The 15,814-nt window shown below is 45.8% G+C and overlaps 1 long non-coding RNA gene across 1 annotated transcript; it reads left to right on the top strand.

The window, feature by feature from the left end:
- The first annotated feature begins 992 nt into the window (after positions 1–992).
- On the top strand, positions 993–15,632 carry LOC128145547 (uncharacterized). Its single transcript, XR_008236511.1, has 3 exons — positions 993–1,378; positions 12,463–12,640; positions 13,229–15,632. It is a non-coding gene; the product is annotated as an uncharacterized LOC128145547 (long non-coding RNA).
- Positions 15,633–15,814: the final 182 nt, after the last annotated feature.

The raw sequence follows: 15,814 nt of genomic DNA, 5'->3' as shown, positions 1-15,814 counted from the left end.
AGTTATTGGCACCATGCGCCACTAAGGGTGGTAGGTCTTGCTCTGAGGGTGCAAGAAGAGTTTTCCCCTTGAAGAGACCTAATAAGTTTTTAGTTTTTTACTTAGAAGGGTGTGTGTCCAGGCAGCCTCAGGAAAGAAGGGAATGTGCAGGAAGTGCGATAGACTTTACTCTTTACTTAGATGACAGTCTAGCTCAAATGCAAGAGTAGAGTCACATTTTAAATGCCCTAGGGTGTCCTTCTAAGTGCCAGTAGAGGGCATGTCCCAGCTCCAAGCTGATGCCTGAGGTCCTGCCAGGTACCCCAGAAGTGCCACATGCCCATGCTAAGGCAGCTATGTCTACTTACACGGGTTTCACACTGCAACAGCATTGCCTAGGTGTTGAAGAAACAAGTGGGTTACATGCGGTACAATCAGATCATTTCAGGGCAGGCACATCTGTGATTTAAGGACCTGACCCTGCTCTATTGGTTTCTCTGTCAGTGCAAGAAACAGTCTTAAAGGATAGCATCTGACATTTGCCAATGAAGGGGTGACACTGCTACCCAGAAGAGACTTTCTGAAACGGTTGTCTCACCAGAGGGTGACCAGGACCTGCGCAGGTGTTACCCATCCACCCGCAGTCAAGCTTGCTGGTCCCCTAACCAGATTTCTCACACCCAGGAGGGCCAGTCTCAGCATTTAACCTGAAGGAGAACTTAAAGTTTCTTCTCAGCACAGAGACCCCAGTCTGTCAGTGCAGACAGTGGCAGACTCACATCCTCCTGTCTGCAAACTGGTGAGGGGGTCATAGTGCCACATGGAGGCAGAGGTGCATCACTGGGGGGACTGCTGTGCGATGCTATCAACCCAGCCTTTGTAAAGGCTGTGTCGCACCTACGGCACAAAATTCTGTACAAACATGTTTGTGTAAGAAATCACACCTCCAGGCCCATGTTTGCCACAGCATGCTGGGGCCGCGTTTCATTTCACCCAGGAGTAAAAAGCTGTGCTGGTCTGGAGCAGGGTCATTCCCAACTGTCAAGAGCAGTAGAGGAGCGAAAGTTGGCTGTGGTTTTTGCTCTGGGTCCAGCTCCCAGAGGCTGTGCAGATCCTGTACCATTAAACAAAGCTAAGCTCATGAGCTACGTTGCTATTGTCTTTGCTGCTGTTTTTGTTGTTAATACCTTGGCTGCTGCTATTATGTCTGGTGTTTTTAGCGTGGGAGCCAAGAAAACAGCATTAACTGAACAACCTCAAGACAGCAGAGATTGCCAGGTTGAGAAACCCTCTGATGCTGGGAAACAAAGCAAGCATCTCTCCCCACTTCAAGGCTGTGACCTGTGTTGGCTTTAAACCATGGAAACCCACACAGCCCTGTGGCTGAGTGACAACCATGGTAAGTACCAGTGTTAACAGCAGGTGCTTGGGTTTTATTATATTGTTTTGTAAACCACACCTGCTGAAGGTGAGAGCATAAGCATTGGACAAACAGGCTACTTGAAAATACATAGCCGCTAGAACAGGGGAAAAACAGTTGGTGTATTGGGGATTTTTTTAATTGCTCTGAATTATTCGCAATATCAGTGGTTTCCTGTGACATCAAGCTTCTGAACATTGCCTGATTGCCATAAACTGCGGTCCATCCAATTTTCCATTCCCGGCTACGCCCAAGCCACAGCTCATCTGAAAAGCTGCTTCTGCAGAAGACATGTACCAGCTGACAGCCGAATAACTGATAAATGGGGGTGACACAGAGGCACCTGGTACAGGGCTCTCAGCACTGGCATGGATGGATCCATGTGATTTCTTCCATTGAATTTCAAGAGAAATGATGGTAAAACAGCTAATGAGTCAAAGGGAGGAAGTGAGAGCAGAGGCTAACTAAGAGTGTGTGAAAGAGAGAGCTCTGTGGACTGCTCTGCCTGTGCCAAGAGCCGGGGAGAGTTTCTGTCAGCTGGTTGGGAAAGTCGAGCAGCTGGAGAGTAAACTACTGTCTTGCCTGCGTGTCTGTGTGTCCGCAAGCACCACTGCCCTCTTTCGGGTGGAATCAGACCTGTGCTTCTGCTTCATCCACCACCACATGCTGCTGCGTCGCCTGGGTGCAAAGAAGAGGGACCGCTCCTGCAGCGATGCTGACAGTGGTCCTCCCCTGAGAAGAGCTGAGCAGCACGATGCCAAGGCGGGGAGGCTCTGCTCAGCAAGGGTGGTGGTTGACGGCACCGTGGCCGTGGCATTACAGATGTGGCACATCAGTCTGCTGGCATGCTCTGAGCCAGCTGTGGCAGGGTCCTCAGACAGGCTCCAGCTCCTTCGGTGAGCTGTGCCACCAAAGCCGCAGTTCCTTCAGGCAGTGCTTTTCCCCATCTCCAGCGCTGCTCTGTCCTGTCATCTGCCGTGCAAGAGGAACAGAAGAATGGCTAAGCAGTTTTTGGCTCTGGCCTCACTGCAGGCAGGTAATTATTTCAGGTGTTGCATGCTGGTGCCAAGTTCTGCTGAAAACAGTACGTCTGAGACCTTCACCATGGAGGTGTCAAAACTCAGTACGTCAGGGCTAGGCGCACCTTGAGCCGAGCTCGCCTCCTTTGTCCAAGGGCTTTGCTGGAGGGCTCCTCCGCAGCTGCAAGGGCTGTTGTTAGCAGAGACATAGCTTCAGGATATGGGTCAACCTACTGGTTCAATGTATTTGGTGGCCTGTGTCCAGCAACAGTCAGATCTTGGAGGAAACATGTAGTGGAGCTATTTGTCTCAAACAAGAGAACACATCCCTTTGAGAGCCAGCTCATGCCCCCAGAAGTATCTGATTACACTTAATACAGCTTCCACAGCTACGAAATTTTATCGTGCCCGGTCACAATCTGACAAAGTCCTTACAGTGACCTAGCCATAAAATTTGACTTGATGAGTGACACTTTTTATAAGACCAACTGTTTCATTATGAAACTTTTGAGGTTGGAAAAAAAAAAATCCCAAACAAATAAGAACATGCCACTCTTAATAAGGCTGTCAGTGCATTTTTACGTATCCTCCTTGTAGCAATTGTGGCTGCGTGTAAAAGGCAAACATGCCTTGTGATCGTGAGAGAGTGGCTGAAAAACATGAGTCACACAGTTGAATCTTGTGACTTGATAGAACTAAGGAGGTCTCCTTAAAGGCAATTTGTGGAAGAATTGGAGAGAAACACAATTTTTCAAGGTCAGCCAAAGGCTAATGAGAGCTCTTTCATAGTGCGATTGTATTGCCTGAATTTCTGTATTTCAAAGCCAGTCTAACTACTTTATTGCTGAAGCACTGTAACTGAAGAGGCTGTAATAATATTGACAAGTAATCCTGCCAGAATCTGAGATGGTATTCAGCATAATATGAAACATTTTCTCCTTGCCTGGACGAGTATGGAACAAAGAGTTAAACAAATGTGTGGTTCCCCCGAGTACCACTTATCTTTCTTCCCAAAGGGCATGTGTACAGATGCTTTGTAAGTTGGGTTGTCAACAGCTGAGGCTTGTGGCCAGATTCACATGTTCTCCACCTTTTTGCTTGTGAGCTGCAAGAGACTCATCTCCAGAGGGACAGTTTTTCATAACTTAATTAGATTGGCGCCATTCACGCAGCTACAGTTTCAGGTTGGCTCAGCTTTACTTCTGCTCCAGCTCTCCAGTTCAGGGGATTACAGTAGCACTGAAATTGGTTCTGAACTAAACGTTTGGCAACTACCTCGGGTCAAGGAGGCAATTTGTGTTACTGCTGTTGCTAAATTAGAAATAAATAAATAATCAATGTGTGGCCCTTAATGAGAGACTAAGAATGAGAGACAAAATGTTTTTGCAGCTCTCCACTTTGTGTGTACGTAGGAATACGTTGCATTTTTTTCCCATGAACGAACAACTCAAGTCTAGTAAACCACTTCAGTTGAAGGAGAGCAATCTCCAGTTGCATCCTCTTAGCACGGTTTTACACCGTGCTTATTTCAGTGTAACTTTAATCAGCTGGGAATCCGGATGGGCTAACCAAAATCAGCCAAAGAAGAAGTGTTCCTACTGGAGTTTTCAATGGTTTAACTGAACCAGTTTAGAAATGAATTGCAGTAAAATCACTGAGATTTTTTAGCATGGAGACCTTAGCCTTGACTAGCTGTGTGCTTCATACTACTAAACTGCAACTCAAGAAAAAGGAGATTTACAAGCAGCGAGTGTAGACTAGATGAAGAGAAAGAGCGGGGCCACCTTTCCAAACGCTACACATAAAATGGGCGCCTCCTGCCTGCGATGTGCAGATGTTCATTACAGAGCACAATCTACAAGTATGAGTGGGCTCACTTCCACTCCCTGTGAGCCACAGAGACCCACAGGGCCCCCTGCCCCCCAGCCCCCAGGATCCTTGGTGTGGCTTCTACTGCACACAGGCCCGCTAAGGTTTTCAGGTTTTACCCGGGCAGCCAGTAGCTGGAAAGCTGCATGCTTGTGACTTCTTCACCATCTTCAGCGATGGATTGCAATCCATCCCTAGCAAGCAGTTTTGAAGAAGTCAGCTGATAAATGGCACTTTAACAGGAGCCAGATGGAATAAATTAAAAGGCATCTGGCGAGCCCTCTATAAAGAAAGAAATACAGGTGTTTGCAGAGATGGAGAAAAATGACCACTCCTAGTAGAGAGCTAATAAGAGCAAAAAAAAAAAGTGTCTTTTCATATCACTTCTGAAAGCAAAGCAAAACACAGACAAATCCACAGTCCAGATTTTCTCAACTGGATATAAACAAATGCAATTAGACCTTCCTCTGTCCAACTCAAGATTTTTGGTGCAAAAATTCTTCCTGCTACAGTGCTTACAAGACTGGGTTTACCTATTTACTGTGGGTACTGATTGCTTTATGACTTTTCACTTTCTCTGTGATATGAGCCATTTGTGAGCTGGAAGCAAACTGCAGAAGTTAGTTAGTTGCCTGTCTGTAATACTGAACAAATACTTTATAAATAGATTCAAGCCTGTGCTTTTTTGTGACCTGTTTGGGGCAAGTGCTCTATTCCGGCTCTGAATTTTATAGGTCATTGCTGGATCTGCACAAATGGTCACATGCATCATCTGCATCAGTGCCTGAATCCTGACCTTAAGAGGGACTGTTGCACTGATTCATCCGTAGAGGTAGGCAGTACTTTTGTGCTACCCCACTTCTTACCTGGCACACACCTGGTCTCCCTAGGATCTCTCAGTAATCATGGCGGGGGAAGGGAGGGAGGAGGAGATAGGCCCCTCCAGAGGGCAATTCAAAGCAGATGCTTAATTTAGGTACACTGAATCATCCCCTGCAGGAGTTTTTCTCTTTCTCCATGGACTGGGGAGAGGCTAGAGAGATTGGCTGAGTAACTCTGCTGACCGCAGTTGGTGGTGTGAAATCTCTCCTTGCTGAAGCCAATGAAAACATCAAGAAACAGAGCCATCCATGACCTCTCTAAGTAATTTATTCACCCTCATTCTTAACACTTGGTGCCAGCTCTCTCATATTATCTGGTTTGAGTTCTCCTCCTTGAACTGTTGCAATGGCTTTCTCTGCTAGATGGAGAAAGATTTAGTAGGGACCATTTCCATCCTTCATGCAGAAATCAAGGCGCCTCTGAATCTTCTTTGTGGTGACAGAAATAAACTCCTCTCCGAAAGTCTCTCACTCAGATGCAGTTTTGCTATTTATTGTGTGGCTTTTTGGCAGGTTTTTAACACTCCTTTGGCAGTCATGGCTTGCAGCCGCAGCCAGTGCTCCAGGGCCAGAGAGCAAGGCTACAGTGCCCTGCTTCTCCTCTGCCCCCCCCTTCTCCACCATCCCACCTCCTGCTCCCAGACTAGGGCAGAGGGATATTGGCTCGGGGTTTTTCTGCTTACCTACAGCCCAACCATGTATTACAGCCTGGTATTTCTGAAGCAGAGCTCTTTGCAGGATGCCTCTTGAGACCCCTTCGGCACAGCTGTCAGGCAGAAGACGACGCTGCTGAATTTAAAAAGTTATCTGTCTCCTAAAGGACTGGAAGATATTTTGCCTTCTCACATAAAATAAATTCCTTGCCACTTCTTCCCAATACAGAAGTAATAGGTAACTATATCAGTCTTTTCTGCATCAACATTACCAGTTTTGCAATTTCTGCCTATCATTGCTAGGATTATTTTTTTGTTCTTAATGTAAACTCCTTGTTCTTCGTAAATATGGGGAACCTAAATATGTTCCCCAATGAAGGACTGTTTCTATCATCAAGGCCCACAACTTCCCTCGCTGCATTTCTGTATTTCAGAGTGTCATCGGTATTGTTTACTTTTTCCTACTTCTTTGTTACATATTTAGTTAGTAATTTCCATTTGCTGCTGAATTTGGATAAGTTTTAGGGAGGGGGATTGACTAACTATTTCTCTTTTATTTTTATTATTCCTGCACAATTTTCATTCAAATTTCTTTTATTTTGATTTTACATCCTAACTAATTTGGCTTGTAGTTTTCAGAAACTTTGGGAAACCTCTTTAATACAACAGTTGGGTATATTAATCACTACTTGCAAATCTCCTGTCTTTGGCCCTACAGAAAGTAATATGCCACAATTAACAGTCCCGACGCAACCAGCCACTTCCAGCTCAGGAATCAATCAATCAGCTGTTATCTGCCTTAATGAGATCCATAGTAAAGTCACCTCATTCTGTGTGCAATTGCTGTGTAAGTATTATCTGCTAGTTTTAGAAACTGTAGACTGTTTTACCACTGTATCAATGGGACTTCAAAAATATTTTTCTCAACCTCAAATCACCTATAACACCACATGTTTTTCTTTCCTGTGTAAAAGACAACTGCTGAAGGAATAAATCAGCCTTTTCTTTTCCTTGGCCAAGTGATCCTGAGAGCTCTTTGTATTTCCTCTTGGGTTTTCTCTATGAAAGCAGTCACCCAAATTCAAGATTCTCTGCTCTTAGTGAGTCCCCGGAAGGCAATGGCACCCAGAAAACATTTGTCTTATTTCTTCTTCCGTTCCTGATGAAATTACAACATCCTGATGTTGGAGGTTTTTCAGCCAAGCTAATGCCATTTTTTATCTCATTTCCCCTCGCCAGTTACCCCAATTCCCAGAATTAAGCTGTAAGCATCTGAAAAAAAAATTGTTCATTTGTTGAGTTCGTTATCAGATCAGCTTGGTTCATTTTTGTTATGCCAAATTTGAGATTCCTCTCTACTTGCCTTGAGTTGCTGATTTAAAATCATCCAGAAAATAAAACCGGGCACATCCAAGCCCCGTGGTCTGAGATGCAAGGCACCCCATCTGGTCTTCCTGCTGCAATGTGTGTTCAACAACACAAACACTGTCAGCTTCATACCAGCCAACGCAGCCCCACTATTCTCTGCCATCTTTAGTGTCATGCTCAAAAAGAACCAGAAATCTCTGTCACTGTTGCTTGAGTACTTTTCTTCTTCATCTCCAGTCTGGTATTCCTGCATACTTCTATATGCAGAGGATACCTTTGACACAAATAGTTACAATGCTTTGCTTATACAAAAAAGTAAACACCACGGATGAAACTTTTTGAAGTTTTTCCCCTCTTTTTTTGACTTGCCTAAAGAACCTAAACAGCTTTGGTGCTGGCTGGCAACAGCTAAAAGTGGTTTATTAAAGTGTATTTGAAATGAATAGTTTTGTACATTGAGTTTCTAAGCTGTTACGAAAGTCCCAGTGAACACCATCTTTCAACATTTTAACAACAACAACAAAAAAATCCAGCCCTACAGACTTGGGGTTTCAGGCTAGGCTTCTTCCTAGCATGGTGATGCACATGCTGCTGCAATACATATGATTAAACTAATCCAGCTGTGGAATAAGATTTTTTCCTTGCATTTATCTTTTAACAAATATTTCTAGCCAAGTAAGACTATAACCTAATTGCATGAACTTATAAGTGAAAGAAAAAACACATACATGTTTTGTTTAAAAATAGCATAACCAAGTATTTTACTGATTTTGAGATCTATGTAGGCATTTCTATCATTATTTGTACTTTACAATCACAACTGAAATTGTTGTTGATTTTTTCCTTTTACTAGTTAGCAGTTCCCTGCAGTTGTTTCCATGCAATGATGCTCGATGTGAATAGGAAAACCCAACTTTAAAACTGTCTAGAAAGGGAAAAAAGAAACTGTATGTTTCTTATGGAGTCTGATTCTGCGAAAGTTTCACCAGCCATCTCTCAAACTTTTATGTTTCTAGTGAGGGTTTGTGAGTGATGGTTTTTCACGTCTCCATTTTGTGCACTCAGGTTTGTGTGCACAAAATCAGGTAAAGAACCTGATTTTCTGAAGGCACTAACTATCTAACTTCTTGCAGTTGGGTTGTTTTAAAGTGTTTTGAGTCCCATAGAGCTTAAGCAATCAATAACTATTAGCCATTCCACTGGTTTTTTGTTTTTAAACAGGCCCCCATTCGAAGCATGTGAATGTTTTTGTTTTCCATTCTTGTTTGAAATGAAGCCAGATACCAAAATCTGGAAGTCCTTTGCAAGATAGGGCTTCCACTCTTCGTGCAGTTCTCCTCTGGTTACTTTATCATGAGTGCCCAAGACAAAGCCGTGAAAAGAAGACAGAAGTACAAATGCTAGAAAATTAATTGGGCTTTTCATCGTCCTTGAGGAGTTTTAACCATTGGCAAGTTATGCCTATAGATAGTGGATTTATAGTGATTTACCTTTAGCCTGGCTTTGGCCCCCTTTACCATAGTACCTGGTGCTTGCCTGAGCACCTGGACTCTCAAATGAATCATCCGCACTGGCTTCAGAAGTAAACCTTCTCAGCAAAATAGCAGCAATATCCGGACTGGCCATCGGTTTCTATTCCATTCAGCCTCAGCTGATATATTTCATATGTTTTTGTAGCTGAAGCTGGGCCAGGACTTCTCTAGCTTTGACAGGAGGGCTAAATGAGAGCAGGGAATTTTATGTGCCTCTTCCCACAGCATTCCAGTAACTGTGCAGGAAGTCATTGATCAATGGGATTTAGGCAACGTGCACAAGAAAGGTACGTGTGTGTGGCCCGGTGGCCTTTGCAGCATGTGCTATGACGACACCACCCTCTGATTCAATAAATGGAGGGATAAGAGACTAGGTGGTAAGCCACACACACCACGTTTATGATGCATCTCTGTAGCCGAGCGAATGCAGTGTGGTCTGTTTTTAAAGCTCGTTCTATAAGGATGCATGTTTCTTACTAACGCTATGGTTTAGATGTGGTCATAGCAGAATGATTTTCCTGGAAAACTGCTTAATGAGTTGTCACACACAGAGGGCGAGTTCCCTGACCTGGTGGCTCATCCTACTCTGGGAACAGGAATGGGATCTGACCTTTGGCAGATCACTTTTAGGTTTGTCTTATTCTCCTGATTTGTACAGCTCCTCTGTGCCATAACCCAGGAGAAGATCTGAAAAGCCATGTCATCTCTTCAGCAGGCTGCAATGCATTCAGGCCATGCAGTGCAGGGAGGGTAAAAGAGCTGGTCTGCCTGCACGCTTGAGCCAGAGTTGTTAGCAGTAATGGTTTTGCAGGGTAGCTCTGCCCCAAATGAAGTCAAACTCATTCCTAGGATAAGTTTACTGACCTTACTGGAGCTGCATGGAAAGAGTACTTATCCTGTTGTCATATTGGGTATTCTGTGGATATAGAGAGTGGGCCAAAACAAACAAAAAAAACCCCTACCCAATAAATGTATGTAATTTGTCTGTAATTGCTTTAGGGCATTAAACTTGCCGTGGAGAGGTCTTCCAGGCCTCTCTCTACCTGCCTACATTGTACCAGGAGCTGTTACACTGCAAAGGAAACATCACTGCAGCAGTTTGTGTGCATTAGCGTGGAAGGTGTCAGTTTGATGTTTCATCTGTCCCGTGCCTCAGTTTCCCCACTTGGCCACATTGCATGGCTCAGGGTAGGATGCAGCTGTGGTGGGGCAGACAGGGAAGGGGTTGATGTCAGTTCAGCAGCTCTGCTATTGCATGACTCGGAGCATAAACTAATGAAGTAAATCTGTTTTCTTTCTCTCTCTCTTTCTTATCTGTGATTTTCCACATACAGAGGAAATGGAGAGGGGGAGGCAGTGAGAGGTTGTTATCATGCAGTGATGAGACAGGCTGTGGAGAAAAAGATGCTACTCCTTCAGCAATCCCAAATGTGCTCCCAAATCTCAGAAGAGCTGAATATTTCAGCTGAAGGAGTCAACTATGAAATAATCTTTTCCCCAGACACCAAAATAGTTGTCATTATTGTACAGCATCAACAGTCCATTGAGCTGAATGGGGGCAGCCCGTGCAGAGCTAGTGTTTCAGTCCGTCCACCTGCAGACCAGTAAATAATGGCAAGGATAGTTTACTGTTACAGAGGGATCGGAATTGCCTGGCTGAAGGGTCACAATCCAAGAAAATGTGTTTTAATTTAGCTAAATGAAAAGTAATACATCTGGGAACAAAGAGTTCAGGCAGTACCTACAGGACAGGAGACTCTGCCTTGGAAAACAGGATTATGGGGTCATTGTGGTAACTACCTCCACAATAGCTGCTAGTTCAATGGGGCTAAGAGGGCTCAGCTGACTCTGGCAACCTAGAAGCAAATAATGGGACTCGGGGATGGCAGAAGCATCAGCAGGAGCATCCCTGGGCTGCAGCACCAGGTGGTGGTCTCACCACCGGGTGTCTACATCTTAGTGAGAACATGGAAACACCAGGGAGGACCACTGACATGGTGGCTAGGAAAATAAAAGCCTTTTTGTCATGTAAGGGTTAAAGCACGCAACCCAGTCAGCTTTTCTAAGGCAAGGTTTGGTATGTCTTTGTGACACTGGATCACAGCATTGCAGTGAGGGGACACTGAAGTTACTCTAATTCAGCTGTGACATGAGACCTTACTTCCTAACAGTGGGTAATGCTGACCAGGCAGGAGATGGTAAAATCGCCTCAGGGGATTACCTTAACAGACATGCCTGAGTCCACCGTAGGAAGGAAACTCTCCAGCATAAGTATGTAAAAAGTTTGATTGGGATTATTATCTCTGAATTCTCATTCCTGTCCCTTTCTGTCATGGTGGTGGAAAAAAACCCCAAGAATAATCTGCTTTCCCTCGATTTGCTCATCGCTGCAGCTCTGCACTGAGACAGTGACAGTGCCCAGCCTTCAGCTTTAAGGTTTTGGGCCACAACAGGCCAGAGGCTTTTCTTCTCCAGTACAAAACAGGCAGTATCACTGGCTTTTCTTCACCTTCTTCTGAAGCTTTGGAAATAGATGGTGTAAATGGAAAGTGTGAGCTGGCACAGTACATCTCTCTCCCTTTGGGACCTGCCTGTGGTCCTGCTTGTGATTGCCACCTCCCTGAGGACTTGCAGAGCTCGGGGGAGGCCTGCATTGCCCTGCAGCGTGGCCTCTGAATCACCTGCCAAAATCACTTGGGCACATTGCATGAGCCAGCTCCCTGCTTTGGTCTCTCCTGGTCGCTACCTGTGGCACGGAGCAGCTTTGCTTTCAGAGGACTGTGCTGCCTTAGTCTAGCCGAAGCCTTCAGGCTCTATATCAGCACTGTTGAGCAGCCTGGGCAGCACAGGAGTTCCTATCAGTTGGTCATAACAGGCTCATCTTCAACTCTGAGAGCTGGGAGGTCAAAACATGACATTGAAGAAAGCATCTAGTCATATCAAACAACAGGTCCAAAAATGTGGTTTTTCTCTGTGACTAAAGGACACGAGATCTTAAAGTACGCAGAGAGGGATTAATGCCACCTAGGCAATATTCCTGGGACAGAGTCCTATTTTATTGCCATTAGCTTTGATCTCTGTGTTGTCTCATTTACTACTTCTGGAAGGCAAGGCAGCAGCTGACCTTCTTTCCCTTCAAGGAGTGCAGAAAGATATTTCATGCTACAGCAGAATTTAAATCTTTGCACATTGCTTTGTCCCACCACAACCACAGACTGGCCTCACCTACAGAGTTTGCACTACAACTTATATTTGAACTTTTCCAGCTTTGGACCTTGGGTTTTGGATCCACGCTTGAGCAAGAGGAAGGCCAGCTGAGATGAAGGGGTCTGACTCCTGCTCCAGACCTTCCCAAACCGTGGGAGTGCTGCTCTTGCACAGCTCTGATCTGGGCCCATCTCTAAATATATCCATAATGCAATAAAATTTAAAAAAAAAAAAAAAAAAAGAAACCAAGAAATAACTGCAACCTTCCATCCAACAGTGGTTGAGTTATTACCACAGTTACATCACAGCTGAAACAGGTGCAAGGAAATAAGCCTCCCAAAAGTTTCTATTCAGGAGGGAAATGACTGAAGAAAGCAGAGGGAAAGGAGGAAGGCGAGGCGGAGGTAAGGGTAGGAGCCAGGGGACAGAGCGGAAGTTGTTTCTCTTGGGATGTAGCCAACTTAGTAGCTGTCCAAACCCAGGAGATGTCTTGGATGCTCCTTCTGTTACTGTCTTTGCTTTTTCCATTTTCAGGCTGCCTGCTAGCAGAGTGCATGATAACGCCAGTATTGTGCTGCCCTCTGGATACCCTACTGCCTGGGACCTCCACAGCCCACTGAACCACATTTAGGCCTGGTGCAAGCAGACACACATCCTTCCGAGCAGATTTTGTGCAATTTTCAAGGAATTCTTCAAGGACTCATCAGCTCAAGTAATTCTCTCTGCCCCAGAACTATGGGGAAGGGAAGCGATTATGAAAAATCTCATGTTCCTCCAGCAGCTGCAGTCACTTTGGGTGGGATTCATCTGACTAAACATAGATGTCTCCATCTGAGCTAGTCACGCCAGGCTCCCTTTATGGAGGAGAATATGGGGAAATACAGGCACAGCTATGAGTCATCCCCTCCCCAGGTCGGTGTCTAAAACAGGTCAGGCGAATCTTGCCCATTTCTCTTCTTTGCTTGTAAAAGGAGCTGCAATGAAGAGGCCAAGTGTAGGTCTGTAAAGTTAGATGAAGCCCATCCTTTATCTGGTGTCCAAACCAAATGATTTGATCTGGGACCGAAGGGCCAAGCTGTGAGGAGGGCATTGCCAGCAAATGCCGAGTAACCACAGCAGAGTGGGGTAAATTGGCTCAGCCGGAGCTTATTTCACTGTGGGACAGGAGGCAAAGAGTGCAATGCTGGAAAGGAAATGGCCTAAGAAAAATGCCTGTAAAAGTCACCGTGGGATGTCACCCTAGTGCCAAGACTATGTTTGTTTTGAACCAGAGCATGTACCTCTGCTTTTCTGTTTGCAGGCTAGAGTTACCGCCTTCCTGACACCACTGCAACTCGCTCCGTGACCAGTTACTTTCCCGCTCCTGGCCTCTCTTTCCTTCCCACCTCTCCTTTTCAGACTTCAATACAGCGGGCCCATCTTCACATCCCCACAGAGCATCGGGGTGCTGCTGAGTGCTCACACCCCCAGGCAGGCCTGGGGCAAAGGACGTTCGCCATCGATGGCGAAGCTGTGAGTCTAGGGCACTTCCAAGTGCCACGGACACTTGGGCGTCTTCCAGCTGTTGGCTGGCTGCGCCCTGTGCTGTAGCTGCTGATGGCTCAGCTCTGCCCGTGTCCCCGGCCCAGCCGCCTGGCCTAGCGCTGAGCTGTGTGTTGAAATAGAGGAGCATTTCCCATGCTACTTATGCATCAGGGACGCGTGGGGAAAGGAAGTACAGCAGTCACCAGAAGCACCAATGAAATTACTTTATGTTGTTATCTGATAAGAAAAGTAATGAAGCAAAAATGCTTTGAGCATGCCATGAGCCAGCTCCTCTGTCGAGGGATTACTGCTGAGGACCCTCAAGACCTTATGTGCACCCATGACTATAACCCATGAGTAAGAGCATGAAGCATGCACAGAAGGTAAATAAATGGTTAGAGGGAGCTGCTCCAAGTCAAATTCCTCCCCCACTTTTTTCTTTTCCTTTCTCACCATTGAGAGACAAACAAAAGCTCAAGTGATGTCATGGGGCCATGCGTTTGGCAAGTTTCTTGCTGCTGTGTCCCAGTACCCGACAAGCCCATTTACTGTCACTGTCTTTGCATTCGCCAGAGGTGGCACATGCAGAAATTACAGCAGAGCCCAGCCATACAAAGCAGGGTGCAGAGGAGAGACGAGGCATTTCAGATCTACTGCAACTGGTTCCACTCAGTGCTAACCTGAAGCTAATGCATGGGCCAAGTGCCAAATTTCCAACTCCCTGCTGTAGGTCATTGACTGCTGTAGGGGCCTTTAGTTTCCCTCCCAGAAAAATCAGAAAAGAGAGTTAATTTGTTTAAAAACAGACAAACAAACAAAAAAACCCTGCGTGTGTATATGTATGTGTTTGCACATGCACGTGATGTACTTTGGAAAGACCTAAGGAGTGGAAGTCCTCAGAAGATGATGTGGGAATTTAGGACCTCTCCTGAACTCGGGGCTTGGTTTCCTCAGCCTCAGCAGCATGCTGATGGACGATTTTGTGCTGGGACTTTTCAGACATCCCCCTTCTCTAGCTGCTAGGCAGAACTGGGGTGTTGGTGCCTTTAAACCTGCCAAAGCATTTTGTATCAAGGCAGCTCCTAGCTCTTTGCTTGGATATTTCTGGGAAAGCCTGCTGGGAGGTAAGGAGAGGTATGTTCATTAAGTGCCCTCACTTGGAGTTAAAGGGCCAAGCATGCTTCTGCTTCTTCACCCTGCTACAAGAAGCTCACTGGGGCGAATAAAATGGTTAAAGATGCATGATGAGAAAACAGCCTGGTAATTGCATTACCCCCAGGGTGGGGTGGCTGCCGGTCACAGGTATCGAGGTACAGCCCTGGGTGAATGCCGGTTCTTGTTCCCTCCCTCCGGCCACAGTCCCTGTCCGGAAAATAACGTCTTTGCTCCTCATTCATTAACACCCTGGCTGTGGGATTTGTGTGTTCGAGCCAAGCGGCACCATCTGACCTGCCCTGTACGATTGAAACAAGCTGTCCCAGATAATCACCTCCCTCGCCGGAGGTGCAAGTGCATGGGGTGGGATCCCCAGGGACCCCGTGTGCCTGCGCCCCGTGGCTGGACTGGTACCAGTGCCTATTAATAGAGGAAGGGATTAGGAAGGAAGAAAATCACAGCACTTTCCCGACAGTGCCTAGCTCTGCTCAGGCGGAAAGCCTGCCCCGTGCTGCTGGCTTACTGCAATGCATCACCCCAGTCATTGTACACCTTTCTTTCTATCTAACATCTATACTAGGACATGGGGGTTTTCTTCTGGCTGCAGAGAGCTGAGAGTCAAGCCCACGCAGCTCAACCCTCTGTGGCACGTGAGCGGTGTGTTTGCCTCACGCTGAGGTGACCAGCCCATGTGAATTTGCTCCAAGGTGCATCCTCTTGTCCCTTGCTTTCAGCAGTTTGGCTAAGCAGCTTGAAGCTTTCCTGGAGGTGATGAGGGGCAATAGCTGAAACCGTGGATCTGTTTCCTCCACTGAGAAATATATCCAGAAATGTTCCACTATTTCAGTCCACTGAAAAAGAGAGCTGGACTGGACCCTGTGCAGCTTTCGGCTTGCAGCACTCCGAGAGCCAAGCAGGCATGTAGGCACTCTTGCTTTAAGAACTGATTTCCTAAGTAAGTGAACTGTCAACTCCTGGTGGCTAGAAAAATCTGCAAACAATTTCTAGTCACTGAACAAAGCAAATCTTTGTACTGTGCTGTAATAGTTCATTATTAAATAAAGGCTCCTTTGTTAGTCTATAAGAAATGGTGTGTACTCCACCACTCTTCACAATGTGCCTTGGTGTGACTTTGCAATGTCTATAAAATTGTATTATTTCATGTCCTGTGAAAAGATGACATAGTGGGTTAATTTCAGTAGGAAAA

Source organism: Harpia harpyja, chromosome 1, assembly GCF_026419915.1.
Source record: "Harpia harpyja isolate bHarHar1 chromosome 1, bHarHar1 primary haplotype, whole genome shotgun sequence".
NCBI lineage: Eukaryota > Metazoa > Chordata > Aves > Accipitriformes > Accipitridae > Harpia > Harpia harpyja.
This window is presented reverse-complemented; position numbering and strand designations above follow the sequence as displayed.